General features: G+C 50.7%; 1 pseudogene; it reads right to left on the reverse strand.

The window, feature by feature from the left end:
• Positions 1 to 2320: 2320 nt before the first annotated feature.
• On the reverse strand, positions 2321 to 3142 carry LOC131479333 (transcription factor SOX-2-like; annotated as a pseudogene).
• Positions 3143 to 6268: the final 3126 nt, after the last annotated feature.

Consider the following 6268-nt stretch of genomic DNA (forward strand, 5'->3'; position numbering starts at 1 on the left):
GGAAGCATGTGACCAAGAGAGTGAGTCCTACCCATCAGAGTCCACTGTGGGGGCTTCTGAGGGGAGTGGAAACACAACAATGCAATACCAGCCCCTCTCATGTTCCAGATAGGTGAGCATGCCAGGTGGGCAGGAAGAAACACCCAGGTAGTGGGATGGGGTGTGGCTTCCAAACTGGTGACCCTGAACTGCCTGCCTAGCCCACAACATTGGAGAAGGAAGACACAGATTTCAGCCTTTTATTTCTGGTTGATGCAGCAGACATTGCTGCCCATTGTGAAAAAGTTTCCTTCTCTCTGCCCTTGGGGTGACTCATGTCAACCCCTCCCTGAGATGGTGCTGAATGGACACAATTTCCATCTTTTTCATGGGTGTTTCCTTCCTTGGAGTCCCTCCTGCTGAAGTGCAGGCCACCTTCCTTCTGCTTCTTAAACCCTGCTTTGCAAACTAGAGTTGTCTACATGAACATTATTACATGAGAAAAGAAATAGATTGTTGCAATGTTTCGTGTTGATTTTCCCTACCACACTAGCCCACTTTGCCCTGCAGCAGCAGCAGCAAGGCTATGGGGGCAGGCATGCTAGAAATGAGTGTGATGGGGCCGATCCCTTCTGGCCCTGGAGGAGCCTCCAGGTAGGCTAGGTGTGTCGGAGATGACACTGGAGGGTCAGGTAAGGAGGCAGAGTGGGCATGTTGCATGGCAGGGGACACAAGGTGTGCAGGCTGGGACTGCAGGGTCACCAGCTAAAGGGGGTCAGCCCTGGAGTGGCTGGCAAGCACACTGCTTGCTAAGGGAGTGGGATCATTGGCTAAGCCCAACTCGCTCTCAAGCTCCAGACAGTGGGCAGTGTGGCAGTGCTCCTAGGATAGAGCCCAGGCTGTCTAACCGAACCTGGCCATGGATGGGCAAGTATGGTGATGGAAGGTGTTATGTTAAAGAAGCCCTTTGCCACCTCCCTCCCATCCATGCAATTCAGCCTTGCCCTGAAATGGAGGACTACAGGCTGTAGGAGCAGGGACACCGGCCAGGATGACTTGGCTATGAAGCAGATGGCAGGCAGAGAGGGGGCGCACAGTGCACTGGCTTGTCCAGCTTGTTCCTGGAATAGCAGCCAGTGGGTTCCTTGGGCTCTGGGCTTACTGTCATGACCCATTGGCTCTGAAATGCATGGTGTGCATACTAGGTGTACGTGGGGATACTAACCAAGCACATGTGGGGCTGAGCGACCTTCGAGCTAGGGCTGAGGGGTGCACTGGCCTAGGCAGCTGGAATGATGTGGCCCTGGAGCAGATGGGGTGTTTGCTCAGGGCCAGGAATGCTGTCTAACAGGCCTGGCCTTTGATCAATGGTAGGGGGCAATGGTGAGGTTGGGTTAGAGGCATGTGGAGCAACAGTTGTGCCCACCTGACCCTTGAGTGTCTTGCAAACAAGCTGGGAACGTGGGACAGGGTCAAGGAGGGGGAAGGATTGTCAGCAGGATGGACATCTGGCAGGCTGGGGGCACAGGGGATGCCAGCTGAACTGGCCAGTCCTTGCAGTGGTGGTCTATGAGCTTCTTGGCAGGGCAAGGCCCCACATGCAGCTTGGTCTATGAGCAGCCTGTTGGGGGTGCAGGGTGGCTGGTAGTGCCGACCTGGTTCTACAGCAGCAAGTGGAGCAGTGGGGGAAATGTGTTGGTTTCTTGGGCTGAGTGGGCCTGGGCCTGGAGCAGCTGGAAGCCTAGGGGTGCAGGGGTCATCAGCCTAGCCTTGGGATCCTGCATCCTCGTGGGAGACCCGGAAGAGCTCCTGTCTCCAGGCTTCATATTGGCTCAGCTCCAGCCATTGTGCTCACTTGGGGAGTGAATCATCTGATGGAGGATCTTCCTCTCTGTCTCTCCTCCTCTCTGTACATCCAACTTTCAATTAAAAAAAAAAAAGATGTGTGCAATTTTCTTTTACCCACCAGCCAGTTTTTTCTCTGTACAAAGATAGTCCCCCCAAAAAAGAAGTCCAGCATCTCTACATCTTTTATAAAGTTCTCTCGTCAGGGGCACAGGTTTTGCGTTGAGCGTAGAAGGGATTGGTGGTCTCTGAAGCCGTCATTTGCCATGAGTAATGAAATGTTCTTTGTCAGCATGTCAGGATTTGTGTTGCATGCGCTTGTTTTTTTCATTATGCTTCCTTCTCACTGTACTTTTGCACCCCTCCCATTTCCCGGGTTTTTGTTTGTCTGTTTCCTTTTCCTCTGAAAATATCTTTCCCCCTACTCTCCACCCCACGATCACCCCCAACCTCCCCTCCAACCTGTTGTCCTCCAGTCTGCTGTCCCGCAGCCCCCTCACATGTGCGAGAGGGGCAGTGTGCCGTTAATCATCGTGCCGGGCACCAGGGTGCTCTGGTAGAGCCGTGACATGTGCAGTCTGCTGGGGGCGGCGGGTTCTGGTATCTCGGCACCAAGGAGGTATGTGCTGATCCTCTTCTGGAAGTTCCCGGCCTTTCAGGGCGCCCTGGAGTTGGAGGAAGAGGTAACCATGGAGGGGCTGGAGCTGGCCGTGGACTTGACCACCTAGTCCAAGGAGCCAAGTGCCATGCCAGGGGTGCTCTGCTGTGAGTAGGACATGCTGTAGGTGGGAGAGCCATTCATGTAGGTCTGCGAGCTGGTCATGGAGTTGTACCGCAGCGTGCTCACATCATAGCGGTGCAAGGGCTGCATCTGAGCCGCGCCAAGCGCATTGAGGCCCAGGTGCTGCGGACAGCCCAGCTGGTCCTGCATCATGCTGCAGCTGCCATTGCTCCAGCCATTCACGTGGGCATAGCTGTCCATGTGCTGGTTCATGGCCACGCCCAGGACGGCGCCCACCCCAAACCTGCTGGCTATGATGTTGCCGCTGGGAGCCAGCAGCCCACCAGCTGCGTGTAATTATGCTTCTTCTCGAGCATCTTGGTTTTTGGCCGTGGCACATATTATAATCTCTGTGTTCCTTCTTGTGCAGCGCCCGCAGCCACTTGCCCTCGGCAATGAAGGGCCACTTCGCCATCTCTGACTAAGTTTCCACTCGGGGCCCAGGCGCTTGCTGATATCAAAGTTGTGCATCTTGGGGTGCTCCTGGGTCATCTTGTGATGCTGCCCAAGGGACCACACCATGAAGACGTTCATGGGCCTTTTGGTTGCCGCCGTCCACCGCCGCCATGGTGTTGCTGCTGCTGTCACGACTCAAAGTGGGCTGTGTGTCCAGCTGCTTGAGCTCCGTCTCCATCTGTTCTACATGCCAGCACTGTGCACGTGGGCCCCACCCGGTGGAGGCTGGAGACCCTCTGCGTGGTGGGGAAATGGAGGGGGGGCACAGGAGGAGGTGGAGGGGAGGCGAGCGGGGGTGATTGGGGATCCTGGGGTTCGAGGAGACCAGGTGGAGGAGAGCAATTTGGGGAGGGGAGGAAGAAAGGAGACAGAGGTGGCACATGGAGAATGAGAGAGAGAGAGAGAAGCGAACTGGAATCGGGATCAGAACAGCAGTGTTTCCCTCCACCTCTGGCCAATGCCGCAGCTGCGATTATTATTAGTATTGTTGTTGTGATTTTTTATTTTTGGAAAGGCTTAAGCCCCGGACTCAAACTTCTTTCTGCCTTTCCCTCTCTCTGCTTCTTGTTCCCTCAGTCCTTAAAGAGGCAGCAAACTACTTTCCCCCTTTTGCAAACACTCTCTTCTCTGCCTTTACAACTCCTCATAACATTTTTGAACAAGTTAATAGACAACCATCCAAGCACTGGTTCTAATCCGGGGAGTCCTGCTTCCCATCCAGCCTTTGTGGTCACTTGGGGAATGAATCATTGGATGGAAGAGCTTCCTCTCTGTCTGTCCTTTCTGTATACCTTACTTTGCAATAATAATAAACTAAATCTTTAAAGAAGAGTTGTATTTAATCAGGCACAAACATTGTTCTTAGGGCACAAGAGGCTAGGAATTTTTTTTTTTAAAGATTTTATTTCACTCCCCAAGTGAGCCGCAATGGGCCGGTGCAAGCCAATCCGATTCCAGGAACCAGGAACCTCTTCTGGGTCTCCCACGCGGGTGCGGGGTCCCAAAGCTTTGGGCCGTCCTTTCCTGCTTTTCCAGGCCACAAGCAGGGAGCTGGATGGGAAGTGGAGCTGCCAGGATTAGAACCGGAGCCCACATGGGACCCCGGTGCATTCAAGGCGAGGACTTTAGCTGCTAGGCCACATCGCCGGGCCCGAGGCTAGGAATTTTTAAGTTTACATTTAGAAAATCTCACTGGTCAGCAAAGGGTGTAGACATGTTTGAGATGATGGAAAATTGTTAGATAGGGTAAAGAACAGAGAGCAGATTACAGAAAAAGTAGGGGCCAGGAAGTCAGCAGGGAGGTACTTGGAAAACCCCTGGATATAGGGAAGAGGTGACGATGGCTTAGAGGTGTTTAGGGAACAGAAAACCCAGCAGCCACTGGTGAGCTGTGACCTGATTCAAAGGACAACCAGAGATCCAAAGAGAGCCACAGATCAGCCCTTGCAGCAGCCAAATGGGAGCTTGGGTTCACATGGGGAGCTCAGGAGGTGAAGATAGGCTGGGACTGGCCAATCCTGCCAGATACTTTAAATGTGGGGAGAAAGGCACCCTCCTTCACTGCAGGTGGGAGTGTAGCTAATACAATCATTGCGAATAGAATTCCAAATAAATCTGCCATATGACCCAGCTATCCTGCTGCTAGGAATATACCCAATGGAAATGAAATCTGCATATGAGAAGGGGACCTGTAATCCTATTTACAGTAGCACAAGCTACAATAGCAAAGACATGGAAATAATCTAGATGTGCGTCCAAAGAAGAGTGGTTAAAGACACTGTGGTACATCTACTCCATGGAATATTATTCAGCTATTAAGAACAATGAAATTATACTATTTACAACTAGCTGGTCCCAACTAGAAGCCATTATGCTCAGTGAAATGAGTCAGTCACAAAAGAACAAATACCATATGTTCTCTCTTATATAAGGAAACCAGTGTGGAATATGTAACTTCAATAATCCAATCAATACTGTGTTTGTTTTGTTTGTTTTGTTTGTTTTGGCTGCATCCCATGTGTTTTGAAGTTTTTTATTTCAGTTTTATTTATTCCAAATACTCTCTCTTTTTTTTAAGATTTATTTATATTTATTGGAAAGATAAAGGGAGGAGGAGAGAAAGACAGAGAGGAAGATCTTCCATCAGATGATTCACTCCCCAAGTGAGCACAATGTCTGGTGCTGTGCCAATCTGGAGCCAGGAGCCAGGAACTTCCTCCAGGTCTACCCCACGGGTGCAGGGTCCCAAGGTTTTGGGCTGTCCTCGACTGCTTTCCCAGGCCACAAGCAGGGAGCTGAACGGGAAGTGGACCTGCCGGGATTAGACCTGGTGCTCACATGGGATCCTGGCAATAATACTCTCTTTTCTCTTGTCAAATTCATTGCTGGCTCATGGACTATATGGTGGCATCATTTTTCTCAAGAGACTTTTGTATCTCCTTCTTGTCACCCATGCGTTGGTTACCCAGTGGCGTGCTTTTGAGTTCATCCAGGCCTGCTGAGCTCTTGGCCACACCTTCAGGTGGGTGGCACCAGCATTACCCACCCATTTTATAATTAATTAAGAGACCAACAAGGGGGAACATCTTACCTGTAGTTTCCCCACCCAACAAGGAGGGGTCAAGGAAGGCATAAAATCCCAAGACCCTTCCTCAAACCTTTGGTGTCTTTCTCTCCCTCCCCTTTGAGAGGCATGCCACCTCCCGGCTTTTCGGAGGTGCTTTCCCTTTCCCTCATTCCCTGCTCACCTGGTCCCTTCGCAAATGAACTTTTCTGTTTGCAACAGATGCCCGGCTTTTTATTTCCATACTAAGCTGAAGAAAGAACCCACCTGGAATTTCTGGTAACACTTTTTCATGGAAGTGTATTTTGTTGTTGTTGTTGAGGCTGTTGATTTAGCTCATACCAGTTGTTGACCTTCTTTCTTGGTTTCTCTATTATGGAAATGTATAGTGATGAGGTATTGGTGTCTACCATATCCAGATGTGGGGATATAATGCAACATCTATCCCTGCATCTAGATGAAAGATGGATTCCCAATGAAACGGTTGGACAAGTGTAGACAATGGAATGTGTTACTCTCTGCATTTGTCTGTTCCAGCAATGTTCAGGTACACTTAAGTAAGAGACTGATGGAATTAAAATTCCTCATGAATGATTATGCCACTGTAGTAAAATGGGGAAAATTTGTTGGGGGTGGGACTTTGG

Source organism: Ochotona princeps, unplaced genomic scaffold (assembly GCF_030435755.1).
Source record: "Ochotona princeps isolate mOchPri1 unplaced genomic scaffold, mOchPri1.hap1 HAP1_SCAFFOLD_641, whole genome shotgun sequence".
Classification (NCBI taxonomy): Eukaryota; Metazoa; Chordata; class Mammalia; order Lagomorpha; family Ochotonidae; genus Ochotona; species Ochotona princeps.